Below are 20,457 nucleotides of genomic sequence, written 5' to 3'. Positions count from 1 at the left end.
CCTCGCGTTTCCTAAATATATAAAAATTAAGTGTTAATAATGCTGGCGACACCCCAGCACAGTGGAGATCAAAAATTCAGCGATTCGTTCCGCCCAAGTTACCGCAAGGGTTAAACTCGTTAACCATTCATCGGATATTGGGAGTTCTAATAAGTTTACTTTGTCTTACCGTGGTGTCATCAGTTTAATTTCCTATTAGCGGTTTGAGGTTTTTGTCAGCCGATATTGGTTAAGAATCGCAACTGTTCGCAGATGAGTCAAACTAAAAGCGACCTTCAGATATGGCAGTAGGGGAAAGAATTCTATAAATTTGATTCGATATGATTTGATTTCTGTATAATTTAAAGAAAACAGTGTTTACCGGATTGAAGTTATGTATTAATAAAAAAACTAAAATTTATTCCACGTTTCGCGTGCTTTACAGCGTGCGTGGTCACGGTGACTGAGGACAAAAGGTGTTGAATGTCAAAAAGTGTCACAACTGAAAAGAAAGTTATATTATCTGTATTTATTTCCCCGGACTTGATATCGACTAAAAGATGACGAGTTTTACCAGAAATTACTCGCGGTGTCCTCTATTTTCGCGGATTGTTTGTCTTGTGGTTTTAGTTTGGATAATAATATCCAAACTAAAACCACATCCCAGGTGTTAGATAATATTAGGCCGTCTTGTCTATTGAAATTGGGGTGTTTTTTTTTATTTCAATGGCTTCGCGTACCAATCTTGGGAAGAATCTTTTTTCTTCCGCAAGTACTTTCGGTTGGTCAAAGCGTATGTAGTGATTAGGCCTATCTAGTGTGTGTTCACAGACTTTGTGTGTCGTCTATGTCTTATGTCCGCAATGTGTTGAGTCTGCTGGACATATTGCGTTTAGTTTTCCCTATATAAGACGTGAAAACATCGTATCACCTATATATATTTGTGTCAAAAATAAACAACATTTAAAAACAGACCAAAGAGATCGGAGCTCGTAAAACATTAAAGGCATATATGACAACCAAGTGAAGATTTTTATTTATAAAATATATAAAATATTTCCCAGCTTCGAACAGTTTTTATTTGAGAATTCAATTTTCTTTTTTAGTATTTCTCTTTACTAGTAGCGAGACAGTCATTGAACACTTAATAAGTTTATAAATGACGATCACGATGTTTTCCTTCACCGTACGAACGATGGTTCATGTGCAAATAGCAACAGTCCATTAGTGGAGAGTCGGGCTTCGAACCTACGACCTTTGGGATGAGAGTTCTACGCTTAAGCCATTAGGCCAAGAGTCTATTAACTAGTAGTCTAGTAACTTCAGGCATCGTAGTATCACACCGCAATAATGTCGGTGGTTCCTTCCCCTGATCATCCAAAGTTGAGTTCGACGCAAAGAGACAGCCTAGAAGATCGGCCTTCTCTTTTGCAGTATGGGCCAGTGAGTCATCCTCCCTATGCAGTGGTGGAATAGAGGGCTGACAGAAATTCCCTTGGACAGCTTTGGCAAGAGACCAGAAGGCTCGACTTCCCGAAGGAAGGTGGGCCAATTTCTCACCAAACCTGGCAATATGCTCTGACTTTGCCTTAGCCATTTCCCGTTTGAAGGACCTAGAGGCTGAATTGTATGCTTTTTTACGTTCGCCGATAGCCGCATCACAGGATGTCGCCGCTTCTGCCCAGGCTTTAAAGCATTCTCGCTTACGGCGCAAAGCCTCTTTGCACGAACGCCTAAACCAAGGCTGGGACTTGCCACCGACCGGCACCGCAGAGAATGGAATAAAAAGTTCCATGCCCTGCAGGACCACATCAGCGACAGAGTCAGCGACGGCATCCGGAGTACTCAACGAAAAGCAAATGGGCCCCCAAGGGTAGGACGCAAAAAAAGACCGCATCCCGTCCCAATCTGCTGACTTATAGTGCCACACACGGCGACAGCCCGCAAAGCTAGGCCGTAAAGGGCGCGTGAGCGGCACAATGCTCCGTACTACACAATGATCTGATGAACCCAATGGCGGGTCAACAGAGACTTGGTAGGTCTCCGGATGTGAAGTCAGCAGAAGGTCCAACAAAGAAGGTTTATGACCATTTGTCAAGTCGTAGGCTAAAGCAAAGTCGTGAAAGGATCTTCCCGCGTGATCGGTGGTTTCAGAGCCGAGCCAATCGGCATGGTGGGCGTTAAAATCGCCAAGTATTACGATTTCAGCGGTAGGAATCCTTTCGAGCAGGGAATCTGTAGCCATTTGGATGTGCTCAATGAGTCGGTCAGTTTCGGTATTTCCGCTATGGGACCTATACAGGCATGCGCAGAATCGCGGATGGTCATCGCAGTCTACACGCAGCCAGAGGTTAGATAGGTCCCTTCCTTCAAGCGTCCCGAGGAGACGAGAGCAGATATCCTCTCTGACGTACACGCAAACTCCAGCCCGCGGCACAAATGAATGTTCCAATTTGTACCCCGGGTAGGAGAGGTAAGAAGTATCAGCCGGGGAGGAAATCTGAGTCTCGGTAAGAAAGAGCAAGGCCGGCTTCGCAGTCTCTAAATGATAGTGGACAACGTGGATGTTGGAGTTGAGCCCCCTAATATTTGTGAAGTCCACGGCGAGTGTGGATGGGGGATACTTAAAATGAATAAACACATTTTTATTATTATGATTTCTTGAACTTAAACCTAAAATTATCCATTATAAACGCTTTCTGATAATAACAACCAAGAAACTCCGTAGTTTTTGGTTTATATACAACGTACAACTCATATACGTTGTATCATGGAACGAGGACTCTAACCATCATAAACATCATTATCCTCAGGGATAATGTCAAACTTAAATTTAAAATAACTTGATTCATATAGGTAAACAAGTACACATATGAACAACAGAAAAGAAGTTAAATTGATTCTAAATTTACATTTACTACCAGTTCGCAAGACAAGGGCGTAGGCAAGAAGAACTGGCAAGAAACTTTCCGCCACTTTTTTAAACCGCCAAGCATTGAGTCCTATAAATTGTTTTAACTGGAGCAAATAAATCCTAAGGATTAGGATCATTTATTTTTATTTATTTATTTACACTTCGTTACACTACAATATAAAAAAAATTAACATAATAATATCAAAACTGGCGGCCTTATCGCTTTCGAGCGATCTCTTCCAGGCAACCACTGTGAGTAAAGAAAAAATAAATATGTATTAAATTACACAAGATAGGCAAGTAGTGCAAAAATAAATGTTATACACATTTATTAAGACAAAACTAAACAGGAACAAAAAAACAATCAAACTAAAAAGATGATACATTAAAAATAGAAAGTAAAAAGACATTTAAGTATTCGTCAAATGTATAAAAAGCTTTATTGATTAATTTACGTTTAACGAGGGATTTAAATTTATTTAGTGATAATTCTCTACTTTCGCTTAGAAGGTTGTTGTATAAACCAAAATAAATAAAAAAGGAGTGGTTTATCTTATGGAGCCTGGTTGGTCGTACACTCAAATTAGTTCTATTTTGAGTATTATACTGGTGAAAGTCACCATTTGTTTTAAAATCGTTTATATTTTTTGTATATACAACAAGGCTTTAAGTATATATTGACCGGACATTGTCATAATCCTTAAACATCGTCTAGATTTGGATTTTTATTATAATTTTGTATGTTATTTTTTAATATAAAGAATTTGTATATTTTATACTAACCGTATAGCGCCGTTATTAACGAAATTATATTACAGACTACTATAATATAATTTCAAAAAATATAGATTAGTATACGTAATACCTTGTCTGTGGTTTTCTTACCTGAAACAAATAAATACTCTATAATTATTTTCTATACAGATGCATTGAACACAAATGTTAATAATTAAGCCAAAAAATAAAAATAAAATATTTACTAACGTGTAGAAGAAATCCCATCTCTACTTTATTTTAAATTAGCTTAATAATTACTTAGAACTATGTATTTTTTTTATAAAACGGGGGCAAACGGGCAGGGGGCTCACCTGATGTAAAGTAACCACCTCCCATGGACACTCTCCATCCCAGAGGGCTTGCGAGTGAACTGACGGCTTTTTAAGAATTTCTACGCTCTGTTTAAAGAAATAATCCTAAGTCAACTTGGTTAGGAAATATTTCAGTGGGCAGCTAGATTCACGCAGTGGTTGTGCACAGCATACACTGCCTTGACGTCAGATGATAAAACTCAGGTAGTAGGTATTATTATAACAACTCTGTACCACTCTCCATATGTAGCCTCTTAATGTATAACTAATTATATGTCATAAACGCCTATATGCTTCCATTACCATTATATGAGACACAGACCAGTTCTTTCGTCAAGATATTAAACCTATATTATAAGTAAAAAACATTTTAGTTTCTTCAATGTACAATACTAAAAAAATACGTATTTAAAATAAAATCTTATTACTACTTATAAAATTAACATAAAAGTATATATTTATTGATTTTTGTCTGAAAGAACCCTACCGCCTTAATACTACAATTAAAATCATAAACCGTAATATTTCATGTATTTAATTGTTATTGTGGTCATAATCATATACGACAAAATAATAATATATCCTCAAGATTTAAACCGTCAGAGATCACAGAACATTGCAATAATACTGACGTATTGGACAGTGATAACAATTATAAGCTGTTTTGCTAAAAAAGAAAATTATTTTAAAATGAAGACGTCCATTTTGTTAATTTTCATTTGTTTTGTTGCAAGTGTATATACTTTGCCGACTATTGAAACTGAGGACCTTCAGAGTCAAGGCAATTTTTTTTACCTTTAGCTAAAAAAAATATATATTTTATTTTACGTGCGTGAAGACGTTCGCCCGGTCTCACCCGGCACAAATATAACAGTCTTTCCTCCAACTTCGATTTTGTTTCCTTTGGAGTGGAGACTCCTGGGTCGTGGGGTTCAAGTGCTCATTAAAGATTTAAGTTTACGCCTGGTAGATAGTATCGGTGATCCCTGAGCTGGCGCTTTCCTCGCTCAACGAATAAGTATCGTAATACAGCGAGGAAATGCTGCCAGCGTTAAAGGTACACGGAAACAGGGACCAAACTTTTAAAATTTATTTTGATTTTCTTTTAAATATGTTTTATTATTACTATGTAGGTTAAGAAAATTGTAACTACTGTATACTTGATTGTAATCTATATAACTATATAAAACTAAGAAATAAATATTAAAAAATTACTGTATATAGAAACATACAACACCTTGAATAATGAGAAATAATGAAAAATGTTTAAATTTATTAATTATTTCCTATTTATACAGTAAAGTAATATTAATAAAATAGAAAATTAAACTAAAAACAAAACAAGAAAACATAAAACCTAGAACTTTTTAAAACTAATTTTAATTTTCTGTACCACCATAGGACAGGTGTTGACAAGATATTCTTTGAGATTTTTAGTAAGTGTATGTAATGTGAGTTTTGAAATGTTGGTGATAATTTTGTTTTTAAGGAAGTGGTTAAAGATGAAAGGGCCTCGGAAGGAGAGAAAGCGTTAGGCGAAGAAAGTGCGAAAATATCTCGAATATCGTCTAAAATGTAGTTTGTAGGTTAACAAGTATTATTTGTATGTTATTTTATCATGGGACTCTCGAATAAAGATATTATTGTGGTTTCATCAACAAAGTTTCTTAATGTATTTTCAGAATTGCAACAGGGTTCAATTGATTATGAAGACAATCTGCAACTAAGGTTAACTATGAAAGCTGTACCATGCTCAACAGGAAGGACGAGGGCTCTTTGGGGAAAATGCATTTCTTGTGCAAGGTAAATGTATTATATGTATTACATATTAACATTAATAACATTTTGCTACCAAATGGCGTTGAGGTCATCATGCGGAAACCAGTAGCGCTAAAACCCTTGGTCTTATCTTCATCATTTGCTTTTCCTATGATCCAATTGGTGATAAGCCTCTGTGCCTGACACACGCCATCTGTGTTTGGGTCTAAGGCAATTTCCTTACAATGTTTTCATTACGTACGAGCAACACTATACCCAAAAATATATATTACATTTATTCATTATTAATATTATTTACAGATACTACAACTTTTTCCAGAAAGAAGGAGAGGGCTGTCCACCGTACTGACTACAACAAATCTGTCATTTCTAAACAGTTCGATCGCAACGAAACATATATTAATTTAATTAAAAAATAACGCATCAATAAAAGAGTCTTTTGCTAACCCTCTTTTGTCGTATTCGATTATGTATCTAAACCACTTATAAACTCTTATAATCAAAGCTATAAGTTCACAATAAAATGTACCAATTAAAACCTTTTTTAAATACGCTGTTATTGAAAAATTTAATCAAAGATACCAATTAAGCCACGCTCTTGAAGTAGCAGCTATGCGTTCCAATCAACAGAACACAGAGTAGATAAACCAGTTAAACCATTAAAATATAAAACATATCTATGTGTTCTAATCATTAACGATAAACGGCGATTCGACAGCATCACTCACACATAGTTACATTTTATATTAAAAAATTCTCTTAGAAATATTTAGATCACGTTTCGTGACCACCCAGTGACTACGTATACAAAAAACTTACCATTATGTGGTGTAAAGTACTGGAAAGTTAAAATTATATTATCAATAACGCGTAATTCAATCCCCGCCCGCTAGCGTTACGTTATACAACAGGGGACCCCCCCCCCCCCCATTCGTTACGTAATACTTGAACGCTCCTTTAGTAAAAATGTTAAAAACATTTTTGACAGTGATCATGAGTGATCAGAAAGTCTCGACTCCTAGCCTTAGTTTCTCTAGAAGTCGTGAATAGCTCGGTAATCAAATATTTATACGTTTTCGCCAAGAGGTTCGCTGTAGCCTCTTGCTTGCTTGCAGATTTTTCGAAAGAAGAAAATGTCTATGTGACATATACCACACGTCTTGTGTAGAACTATATGGTACAGTAGTACTACCATTTTTAGAAGTCCCGTGTAGTAAAAGAAGCAGCCTCGTAAATGTATGAATTATATGTATGTGTACTATTTTACCTACTCTGTGCTAGCATCATCGCTGTTAGCACATTTTTAATGCGCGTTTAACGCAGATCGCGATCGTAAACCGTCGGTAAGTGTTGCGGTCTCCCTTCCCCCACCCCTCCCCTCGGTTCAGGTGCCTCATTAGGCGACAAGTGGCGTTATAGGACGCTTTTGTATGACGTTCACGGCCTGGAAATGGCGTTAAATATTTTAATTCGATAATGTCCGAAAATTACATGGCATAATAACGAGTGACGTTTGCAATAAATATAATTGACATATAAACTCCAATACACTTGTTAGTTGAATGTTCAGTAATCCTATGAGGGTGTATTTATTAATTTATTTTGTTGCAATAATAGTACATTTACAATCAGTTAACATAAATGATTAAGGTGGTACAGGGCGGTCTTATCGCTACAAGCAAACTGTTCCAGGCAACCTAAGTAAAGAAAAATAAATCAAAATTAATTCTAGGTAACAAAATATAATAAAAATCATATAATACAGGTTACTGGACTTTAAACATAGACCAAGTATGGAATCAGACTTTTCTGCCTCACGCCGCCGACGAAAAAGTTAGCGCTTCGTCTTGAGAGAACTAGATCAAAATAATCGGAAACAGTAACACTACTATTGTTGTATGTTGACCGATCTAGGCATTCCTGTCTCTTCCGAAAGAATATAACTATATACCATCTTTCCTTATGTGTTTAAGGAAAATATATATATGTATTCTATACACCAGTAGTTCACCGTACGGTTGATTAATACAAAGTTCAAGAAACATATTGGAAACCACAAAATGGTCTCACGGGACACACATTACAAATGAACTGCGTATGGAAATTAAGATGTTTGAGGGAGACAGAACGGAGCCAACTTCCCTGACTTGCTTTTTAATATTTGAAGGAAGCCGTTTGGGGTTTAGGGGCCTAAATCTTGTTAGAGACTCTTTGTCGATCCTATCTTCGAAGACACACTCTTTAAAGCTTCAGACAGCATCTGGGTGGTGACATATCGAATGACGCTCAGTTTCGTCGTAATTTTAGCCGGGCTGATTTGAAGATTGAAGAAGATTGGTGTTCACCAGTCCCCAGATAACACCGCTTGCATCTCTATAAAATGCAAATTCGCTCTTACATGGAGTGCTGTTCTCACCTCAGCTCCCAGTACATACCAGCTCCTTTACTAGAACGTATTCAATATTCGAATCGTCGACGACCAGCCAGTCACCTTCTGAGCGGCTTGATTCCTTGCTGTTGCGTAGAGACGTTGAGTTTCTCTGCATCTTCTACCAAATTTACAATGGAGTGTTCATAAGAATTGTTTGGATTAAAACCTGCAGCTGAGTTTTATCATCGGACGTCAAGACAGAATACGAAAGACCTCTAATCACCTCGACGCCGTAGTTCCAAACTAAGCGTTATTAAGGTTCTTTTTGCTGCTGCCCACTGAAGTACTTCCGAACTTCTCTTGGCGTGCCTTGGCTGTTTGATTGTCTATGGAATTACTTAAGGTCCGGTGAGCTTCCTTCCCCTTGGCCTAATTTAATTATAATTTATTTATTCTATTTTTTAAGGTATAAAAATATTCCAATACTGTATTTTCACAAGAGCAAAAACGTTTAGATGTCTCAAACCAAACATCATGTAATTTATATTCTCACTGACTACGATTGATGTGTGAGTTCCAATATTAAAGCCAGCCGAGTGGAATATTTATTATATTTCAATCTAGTAAAATATCATCAAATATATAGTAGTCAAATATCAAGTAAAAAGTCATACTTTCTATTGATGAAACCTCACAAAATTCGGTAGTTCTTGCGTTTGACGTAGGACATCTTTTTAAACACTCTCTGACTTGACTGCCCATTCTCATCAAAGTAATAAATCAGCGGCGCTACAACCTTTTTAGGTATGGGCCTCAGATATCTGTATTTGTTTCATGATCGTTTGTGTATCAAATAAACAAGTAGGTAATAGGCCTCCTGTACATGACACGCCTTAATCTAATGCAAGCCGGTTTCCTCACGATGTTTTCCTTCACCGTTCGAGCTACTGTTAAATGCGCACATAGAAAAAAATCCATTGGTGCACAGCCGGGGATCGAACCTATGACCTCAGGGATGAGAGTCGCACGCTAAAGCTACTAGGCCGACACTGCTCTACATTCACACCAACACTATATTCATAAAGAGCTCAAAAGGTACTAGAAAATACTTTAAAATCTATCTTACTGCGTACTGCCATTAGTGTTGTACGGGATACACTGATTAAAATTCATAATGGGATGATTTTTCCGCACTGTTTTTACAACTAATGAGGTTGGGTTTAAAAGAGAAATCTGAAAATTGTAATGAATAATATTCATTTTTAATGATAGAGGGCTGAATGGCGGTGATTTTTTTAAATTTTATAATTTAATTTGTTCGTGCAGTGATTTTATGTTTTTGAGAATTATGGCATAGTAAACGTTAGTTCGTATTTAAATTAATAAACTACAAAAAATAAATCTATACGCTGCGAGGAATACAGCCTTGTCGGTTACTTAACATAGCTATATATACAAAGTAAATAAAAATAATATGAGTTTTACGTTACAGCAGGCAACCGGCATGAGCTCAACTCATGTCAAGTGATACAGCCACCTATGGACACTCATTACCAGACTGCTCGCAAACTGACGGCCTTTTAAGAACTGGTACGCTCTTTTCTTGAAGGACCCTAATTATCAAGGACATTAAATTATCAGATACTGATACATAACGTTATATACACGATATTATTAATAACAGAAAAAAATTACAGAGAGATTTATTCAATGTAGGCATTGATGCAAACTACATCGGAAAACATGTACGGAAGCAGCGAGTATAGGAAAAAGGCACTTATACAAACCATATCTAGGCATTCAAAATACTCAATACGACTTAACAAATGCACACCAATAACAATTACGATTCCGAATCACGCACCCGTCATTACGCAGTTTTATCTCACACCCCACAACCCTTTAGCGTCTAATCGTGAATTATATGCGGTAATAAAATTCTTTAATCAAAGAAAACAACCGAGCCATTAGGGTGTACACACGTCGCCACCTTAAGCCGTTACACGTATATTTACATACATGTCATTATACCCCTATACCCCCCATAATTAAGGGCATAACGGATTCTTAGAGTCTTATTACGCGAAACGGTATCCTTAGAAAAGTGGCGACGCCGTAACGGCCCCCCCGAATCGTGAACATCGCGCGGAGTAGCATACGAAACTTAAATGTGAAATATCCTCTAATGAATCAGACAATATTTTAAGGTGTGGGAGGCAATAAAACCTCCCTCCTCCCACTAATGTATACTTTGTCTCTGTTTTGGGATGGGGTGATTGTGTATCGATGTGGACACGTGGATCCCGTTCTGGCGTGCAAATAATGCTCTTAATAATTAGCTATTGCAGTTTCACTGTGTTAATACAGCTGCAGATCGTTGGAATAATTGACAAAAGTTTCTTTAGAAGGGTTACTAATGGGTACAATATTTTGTTTTGACGAGGGACTACCACGAAATGTTTACGGTCTTTCGTCTTTACACTGAGAAATCTTATTACTAAACTTAAATAGTGTTTCGTTTCAAGTGTTTGTACTACATAATACTAAATTGACTACATGTGCCATGACGCATAATCGATGCACAGTATTATTCCAATATTAACCCTTTTTTATATAACAGGCGGCGTCTGGGCAGGAGGCTCATCTAACGTTGTCTCTAACAGAAGTCTCGCAAGTGCGTTGTCGGCCTTAAAATAATGGGTACTCATTACTTGGAGGATCTAAGACAAAAAGCCATTGAAAGAGAACTCAGCCACGGGGCCATAATTATTTTTAGTTTCACTTTACAATATTACCGTTATTGTTAATGCAATTGTGTGTGTTAATGTAAATTGCAATTTTGTTGTTGCGTAAATTGTCGATTTTTTCAAGGAAACAATACCCTAGACAATTCTTACACGTCATATTGGCTGTCCGCATTAGCTGGTCGATTAGAGGTTAATTGTCGCCACTAATTACCACCTATCTATGACCGCACCCGGGAACACGTCAAACCATATTAATTGACATTGTAATTTATGCCATAATGAAATTGCAATTCGATCCAGGGTTGTACTTTTAAATTTCAACCAACGTAAAATCCCATACAAGGTTTAGTTAGTTAGCAGTTAGTATTATTGGTTGTAGTTTGATGCTATAAGAACTAGGTTCCTACACCTAGTTCTTATAGCATCAAACTACAGAATACATTAGCCAAAAATGAAATTAACATTTACAGAAATAACAGTTATTAAATTAATAATAAAATATAATTTTCATTAAAAAGTTTGACGAAAGGACGGAGATTACATTTATTACTTTTTTATTCTATATGACAAGCAAAACATTCGTGCATGCTATTATTAAATAGGTACATAAAACATTGTTCATTATAAATAGATTTATACAGTAACAAAACTATATAACAGAAATTAATTCGTGAGTACTAGTTTAAATTATTTTAGGAATTGTTGTGGTCTCTGGAAAATTATTTTCTAATATATATTAGATAATGTTGAAGTTGAAATAAAAGTACATACTCCATATATATAGCTGTATATTCGAGCAATCGTTATAAAACTGAGTCATTAGATAGAGTGATCATTAGCAATTCCCATACCACTTCACGACTTGATTAATATTGTGTATTTACATAGTTTTAATCTTGTATTTATACTACGTTAACAACCGGATTGGAAAGCATACTGGACTTATTAGAATAGTATATAAGTTGAACAAGACATGAGGAGATTGTCTGTATTCAACAGAGATGGAGAAGCCAGCAGAAAGTAATGGTTTCTCATGAAAAACCTTCGCGACCATATTCAAAAAGAAAAGATTCGAGAAAAGATTGTGCGCATGAAATCCAAGGATTAAATAAACAAAAGACCTCGGCAGAATAGAGACCCACCGATGAGATAGAGCGCCGATATCACAAGGCATGCATGCTGCAAATGGATGCTGGTTAAGTTGGTGATGAATGGAGAAGGCCAATGTCCAAAGATGGATCTAAAATAATGACTGAAAATAATAAGTGGATGGCATTTGAAGGTCGTGTGTTCGAGCACTAGGAAACACAGAGAAATATCAGGTCTTAGTATTAATAGTCTTCATAGACAACTATAAAATTATTTACTTCGATAGGTACTCAGTCCACAACAAGACTTGGTACCTCATATACAAGTCCGTGAAGTTAGAATATATCTTAGCCAAGACGGATATTGGAGGACGGACGGATGGAGATCATCTCCATATGACTTAATTTCTAGGAAAATTATGGACAAACATCAGAAGATACACTGACGGAAGCACGAGTTCTTTTGCTTTAAGAAATCTCCATTCCTTCTTTACCAAAACTCACAGTTCATAAACCTTTTTTTAAAGATCGCCTCTTAGGTCTGTTTTTAATAGGCAAGTAGGTGATCAGCCTTCTGACAAACAAACAATGAATCCTATTATCACAAAATTCTTGGCATCATCACTCACGTACGTCATCACGATTCAAGAGTATCACTATCGAATTATTTAAAAGTATTTCCCATGACGCAGGGGTCATTTTAACACCGAATTAGGCGACTGGACATGAAGTATTAAAGAACATTAGCGGAAATATTTGTTGTATTTCCCAGTTTCTATAATATATCAGTCGTAATTAGGGCGAGTCGTTTCTTATGAACTCGTATTAATTGTTCGTTTCTTTATGTATAATTAAAATTGTTAGCTAATTACATTTTTTCAAGTATATAATTGTATGGGATAATTAGTTTTTATTTAGATTAAACCGACTTACAAAAAACCTAAAAAAGACGAATTATTAAATGTTTTTAATAACACCGATAACTATTTTCGCACAAGTTCTTTCCTGTCTTGACACACAGCATATAGATAGATTCAATTAGACATAGACATAACATTGATTACTAAAAAAACACACACAGAAACACATAAAATAACAAAAAAAGAATAATAATAAAGGTATAAAATAGTTTTTTTAAGAAAAAGGTTTAATTGTGTAATACGTGTGTGCTGTGATTATATTTGGCCCAGGCTCAGCATTATGCTGAGGAGCAGAGTTGTTCCACAGCGCTGGTCATTCTGCCAGAGACCACGGCAGCTAGTTGGCGCCTCAGTCGCAAAAAACAAATAAGAATCTAATACTCAGTAGAAACAATTACACGTCTCAAGTGACACACAGTCTAGTATTGACTACAACCAAAACTGATACAAAGTTTGACAGCTGTTAAGATTATTTTTAATATACCTATAGATTTTTATACAAACTAAAAACATCTGCTTGACATTTATTCACCACCAAAAAATTAACAGTAAAACCTTGGTTTGTTGTAACAATTGTTAACTGGTGAAGTTAACAATTGAAGGCTCATCTAGTCATCTTTAACAAGATGGCCGAAGCCCCGTCGGGCAGTGGACGCTAATCAAATATCTTTTTTGGTGACCGCTTGACAATATATGACAGTACAGGGATACCCAAAGTTATTACTTATATTGCGGCCATTTTTGATCCTATAGGTCCTTACAAACCGAAATAAATATATTTATTTATTCATGCTTTTTGCACAAAATTAAATAATAATATTAACAATTAACTTGAAAAACACGGTGCAACGGGCCATATCACTACTAAGCGATCTCTTCCAGGCATCCCTAATTAAAGAAAACAGTAAGAAAATAAAACATATTATAAATAAAAATTGCTAGCGCAAAACTCGAAGACGGCTAGGCTAGTTCCAGTAGTCTTTCTCCTCTGCGGAAGGTTAAACAAAATCATAGATATAGTAGAATAGTCTTTATTGGGTAGCACAGCAAAACGTTAAATATTTGTATGTAGGTACTAAAATGGTATTGTTATATCATACAAACATTAAACAATTGTTTTGTTTATCATTTGTATGATCTCTACGTGTATGTCATGTTTGCCTTTAAGTGCTTGCCTCATTAAAAATTATAGTTTGTGGTTATTTTACAAATGTATCATTGTGCCGAGTGTTGGCAAGCTTTTATCAATAAAATAAAATAAGTAAAAAATCATATTCAGGCGAAACGATAATAACATATTAAGTTCGCTGGAGCAGCTAGTTGGAAATAGATTTAAGAGCAGTGATGATCTAATCGCTTCACCATCATCCCTGAGGTCGTAGATTCGAACCTCAGCTGTGCACCAATGGACTTTCTTTCTATGTGCGCCTTTAATATTCGCTCGAACGGTGAAGGAAAACATCGTAAGGAAACCTCAAGTCGAGGGTGTTTCGAAGTGTTTCAGGCACAGGAGCCTGATCACCTACTTGCCTATTAGATTGACATGCTCATGAAAAGGTTGTATCACCACCATATATTTTATTTTTGTTTCAAATCTGCTGTAACTCATACATATACATATCATGCACTACCTATATGGATTAAATTAATAATGATTTAACGATAGTCTTGTTTTGCAAATTTAAATATGTACTTAGTTTATTTTTGCTTAAATATGTTGAAATAAGGATTAATTCTATATAATTATACAAAAAATTAACCTATATAGTAATAATTTAAGTTATAATTCGAGAATTGTGTTGTTTATAATAATAGCTAAAATACTGAAGACTATAATAATAACACAGATATTTTTTTTTTAGTTTTAGGGGATGCGTAAACTGATTTTCTTCGTTTGAGATTTAAACAGAGAATGTTTGAGCATCTAAGGCCATACGAGGAACGAATGACAAATGATAAAGGTAATACCATTAGCACATAAGGGTGTGACATTCGATCAGGGACTTGGTTTTACCGATCCAAAAACCTCGAAGTCTTTATATACAAACGAAACGTAAATTCGTACATTTTCTACAAAATTTAAAGACCTTGTGATTTGAGGTGCGAGTGCAAAAATGTTTATTGTGACGTCACTGTAGTCCGATAATAATTATCTTGGTACCTACTTGATAAATCGCTGAGCAATTAAAATTTGCAGTTCTCGTAACTTCTACATCGGTCCTCTTTTCGTACGGCCTCAATTTTAAATTGTTTGACCATGACCCATCGACAGTCACGTTTTCATTTAATTGGAAATACGGTAAACTTGTATAATTTAAAAGAATTATCTTGGAAAACATATATTTGATTGGCATTAAAGAAATAGAAAATAAAGCCTTCAAGTCCATTTTCACACCCGTATGTGCTAATGGTAATACTATCTCTTTTGTTTATATTTCGTAACAAAAAGGATAGAGGACATTACAGAGAGTATGGACAAGCGGAGATGGACAGGACACACTTTGCGGAGCTGAGAAGTGGAGTAAAACTACAATGAGTTTGAACTCAAAAATTGGAAAAAGGAAAAACTGGATCAAGCAAGGTCAAGGGATCAGCAAGACTTAAATTTGTTTTCTTTTATATAAAATACGAGGAAAACGGGCAGGAGGCTCACTTGATGTTAAGTGATACCGCCGCCCATGGACACTCTCAATGCCAGGGGGCTCGCGAGTTGCCGGCCTTTTAAGAATTGGTACGCTCTTTTCTTGAAGGACTAAGTCGAATTGGTTCGGAAATATTTCAGTGGGCAGCTGGTTTGTTTTTCTTATAATCAATTTGATTTCAATAGATTGTAAGAAAAACAAACTTGTGCGATATAGATGGTAATTTTATTTGCGTTATTATATAGTTTCATTCTCAACATCGTCTAGTTCCATTTTCCAATATTCTGGCACGTCTCCCAATCTAATGGGATTAAATCATGCGACATTACTCCACGCCACCATAAATAATCTTCCTTTTATTAAACTTGAGATAAATGATTATAGACTGCCCCTTGTCCTGTCTGTTGTTTGATCTATTGTATTTATAATGAATAACACTCTCTTGTTCAATGGACTCTTGCGGGTTTAATGCGTTTTTAAAATTCACTAATATGTTACGATTTTAAGATTATAAGTATTATTTGTCGTTCGTTTAAGGTTTATTTTTTTTGTCTATTAATGTTTCATATACATATTTTATCTAAGTAATCTTGTATTGTCTTATGTTAACATAGCTTTTACACATTTAAAGAAAACACTTTTTCAACGAATTGAAGCAATGCATTATTATAAACTTATAATTATTTTACATAATTGTAAATTTCTTCCGACGTTTCGCGTGCTTTACAGCGTGCGTCACGTTATAAGTTTATAATAACACATAGTTTCAATCCGGTAAAGAGTGTTTTCTCCATGTAATCTGTTTTGGCTTATTGTATTGTCTAAGTTTTTAGTATTATAGTATGTGTATCTGTAACATTACTTATCAATATCAAAATGTCTTAAGGTTATTAAAATAAATCAATTGTGAAAATCATATATATTTTAACAGATTATAAAAACTCCCTAGAAATGTTCCTATTAAAATTATTTAGACTCGTCAGACGTACTGTACACACGTTTTAGGTCCTAACTAAATAATATTCAAATGTATCTAAACCATTCTAATGCAGTTAAAAACACACAGAAAACATTTGCCTCAAGGGTTTAATCACAATCACACACAAAAGATATAATAGAGAACAATGCTCAATTCTTAATAACCAATTTCGAATAATTTCGCCTACAACTTATATTATTATTAGCATTTACTTAACATTTATCTTAACCAATATAATCTAAGACTTTAATGTAGGTCCATCACAGAATTTACTGACCGTACCGTGACCATTACAGACGCAATAAGAAACCGGACACAATCGGACGTAATTCCTGTAAATCCCCATTATATTAGTAGATTAAAGGCTACTTTACTCGATATTCCATAAAATATTGCCCCATAAATAGAGGGCAGCTGCGGAAACGTGATTGAGTGAGGCGAAGACGTGTAATCCCGTTAAAAATTGCCAAATGAAACGTCCGAGGCAAAAGAAAAAACTATATTGTACCGGATTTTTGTGTATTTATGGCGTGTTGTATGTTCGTCTCTGTGAATGTATTAATATCATTTATAAAAACTTGTTCAATATTACGGGTTTAACAAGCCTTTACCGGTGTGACTATCCTGATAAATATATGCTTAGGTGGGTCCATCTATAAAGGAGTAGGCGCGGATGAAAACATCTCATCGCGTAAGGTTTTTAGTACGTGGCACCTAAGCGATATGTAAGAGAAATTATACTGTAAAGTGGTTTATAAACGCAAACAAATAAACTTTAGATACAAAAAAATCACTTTCAGTTTCAATATTCATAATTACTATACGATTGCTACGAACCCTTGACGTGAAAGAAACTGTCATACATAGACATTTATTTTAAATGATTTATTTATTTATTGTATACATAATATGAAATAAGATCCAAATTTACAGTGTGGTGAAACAAACTGGACGTAGTTTTTCTGTCCAATAGAACGTCAAACACATTTAAATAATTAATTTATATACTAAGGCCAATTACATACACATCATAACATTATATCCATTAAATTGCGCGATTGAAACGTCACAAACCAAGTGAAACATAGACGAACCATATATAGCCGATCCAGGAAATACTACACTCAATGACTACACGTGTATATAGAAAAATACTGTATATATTAATCTACTTTTCAAGTCGTGTTTAAACAATTACATGAATCACGCGAAAGATATGAATGGAATCGTATGCAATAGAGACAGGCGGTCAAGCTAAATGACCGACAGACGACGTAGACAAAAGCGAATCCAACGTAATAAAGCAGGATTGATGAAAAAGCGCTAAGCTACGTCGATATAGCAAGCCCAATTCACGACCTTTCAGCGGTTCTATTATTATTCTTTTCATCCAGTACACTCTTGACAGAGCGGTCGTGATCTCTATGTAGTAGTATTAGTAGAAGGGGCAGATGTCATGCGCTTCACGTTTCGCCATGGTTGATTTTGCTGCACTCATTGAGTGAACCTCCTACAGCAGACTTGATCTAACAAAAGACAATACTATAGGCTTGCTCTAATCAGTCCAACCCGTGAGTGACCTTTCATTACTTCTATTATTCTTTCTTATAAGAAAATCGTTTCAAGAGGTAACTCATCAAATATTTGTGAAGAAGAGGCCGACAACGCAAAAGATAGGAGGACGAACTCAAATTAACAGCGGGCTACAACTGGAGAAGAGTCGCAAAGGATAGAGAACAGTGGAAAGGGTTAAAGGAGAACTTTGTCAAGAGGCAGAGATATATTGCAGTGAAAATATCTTCTAAATAACTTCGGGGCAATAAATACAGATAAAACAACGTTCTCTGCAGCTGTGATACTTTTGACATTTAATACCTTTTGTCTTCAGTCACCGTGACCACGCACGCTGAAAAACACGCGAAACGTCGGAAAAAAATTTAGAATTATGTAAATAATTATAAGTTTTAATAATAATACATAGCTTTAATCCGTTCAAAAAGTGTTTTTCTTAATGTGTAAAAGCTATTTTAACAAAAGACAATACTATATTAAAGATCACAGATCCGAGTTTCTTGCCGCGCATCACCACTATGTAGAACCAGCCCACTAAAGTATTTTCGAGCCAATTTGACTTAAGGCCCTTCAAGAAAAGGGCGTACCAATTCTTAAAAGCGAGCTCTCGGTCTTGATAGTATCCGTGAGGTTCGTTTAATAATAAACAATAGACTTCGAGGCCTCTATTTCGGACTACACCGTACGAGGCTTTGCATAAATAACATCAACAGTATCAACATATTGTTTTGTTTGTATTACGAAATTAATAGAATTCATCTTTGTTATGTATTCTTAAAAAAATATTAAGCATAATCTTTGAAATTGTACCACACCCAAAGACGTCTTCCAAGCGGCTTAATACAAAGCTATTGCTATTACTAAGATCACAACGTGCCGGCCATCGAACACCGGCTGGCTTCACCGGACTCACTTTACCGGGATTTCGGATATGACGTAAAGCACTCAGCCCCCACACACCCCCCTTGACCGAGTTTTTCTCTTATTTATCAGCTTAGGTTACATTCGCAGGATTATCTCAAAACTCCCTAGCTTTGATGTGAAGCTTAATCGTTACTTTCGAGAATTATTAGCTAGATGGTAGTTTGTATAATGTATACCTTAATTAATCTGTAACATTAGAATTATTATATATTATTATGTGGGCAGTCTGTAAGTTGGTTGATTAACAGGTCGTCCAATTATGTGTGACGTCATAATGATACGCTAAGATACATAATTCTGATAAGAAACGCAGTCCCGTTTTATCTCTAAAAAAAAAGGAGTGTATATATATAACAAATTGGTGAATTTATAAAATTCGAATCGAATGAATTTAGAATTTGTAAAGTACTCTTTATTAATATAATTTTGCATTTCGATATAGTTCTCCCAACATCCGAGCCGCTAGTGTCGCAACCTTACAGTTCTAGGTATTATAATAAGAGTCTAGAAATAAATGCCAAGTTTTAGTACAAGACAAGAAGGCTGATTCAACATTGACTGGCCATTGCAAATATCGTGGGATCACACATTCAATATTGAATTTAACTGAATAATTTATTTAGTTAAATTAAAACTTATTTCAATAGACTTCAGATCCCGCATTCACCTTTATATAATCAAAAACGAAACATGTTATCCACAGTAATTAAGCAAACTAAGCCCGTGCCTTTGCCCACCTAAAACAAATATACCTAAGGGTAAGAGCGGACAAAGCCTTCACTCATTTATTAACAACAAAAACCTACGATACTGTACAACGAATTCATCTTTTACCTTTGTTGAATAAAACGCCCTGAGGGACACCTTGCCTGACCATACGGTCACATGCGCACATATTAATAACACATAAATTTATTAACAACTACTGTTTATCCCGGGATTAACTGTGAATAGTTTTAGTTGAACAACAAAGGCCCGAAAGGGTTCAAAGCGAATTTCTTGCCGACATATTTACCTAAGGTAAAGGTGATAGTAATTTTACGCGCGTTAAGTCCGAGTTTAGGTCGGGAGCAAACATTGTTCTCGTGCCACTGTGCTCCGGCAAATACGATTATTGTATGCTCAATACTATGGTATTACAAAGAAAAATTACACAACTTAACAACGTTTTGTATCAAAATAATATATCTTCATAGAAACATATAAAATTAAACATTTATCTTCAGTTATTGTCTTTTTACGCATACTTTAACTAATACATAAGCCTAAAAATACATCGCTGTATGAAACGTGAGGTTTGGGGCAAACACATTTCACAAAAGGCAAATGTCCGACGGGTGCAACATTAATGATCAACATCTATTGTTGCACTATCCCACGATATTTGCAATTGCCGGTCAATTTTGAATCAGCCTTCTTGTCTTGTACTAAAATTTGGCATTTATTTCTAGACT

The 20,457-nt window shown here is 35.4% G+C and overlaps 1 protein-coding gene and 1 long non-coding RNA gene across 2 annotated transcripts in view; one reads left to right on the top strand and one right to left on the bottom strand.

Moving 5' to 3' along the window:
- LOC123710065 (nuclear pore complex protein Nup88) overlaps positions 1-20,457 on the bottom strand; it is a 110,045-nt gene that overhangs the window by 73,636 nt on the left and 15,952 nt on the right. The window lies entirely within an intron of this gene.
- On the top strand, positions 5,666-6,206 carry LOC123710066. The gene is made up of 2 exons (XR_006753792.1): positions 5,666-5,784; positions 6,061-6,206. It is a non-coding gene; the product is annotated as an uncharacterized LOC123710066 (long non-coding RNA).

This window comes from Pieris brassicae, chromosome 5, assembly GCF_905147105.1.
Source record: "Pieris brassicae chromosome 5, ilPieBrab1.1, whole genome shotgun sequence".
Lineage (NCBI taxonomy): Eukaryota > Metazoa > Arthropoda > Insecta > Lepidoptera > Pieridae > Pieris > Pieris brassicae.
This window is presented reverse-complemented; position numbering and strand designations above follow the sequence as displayed.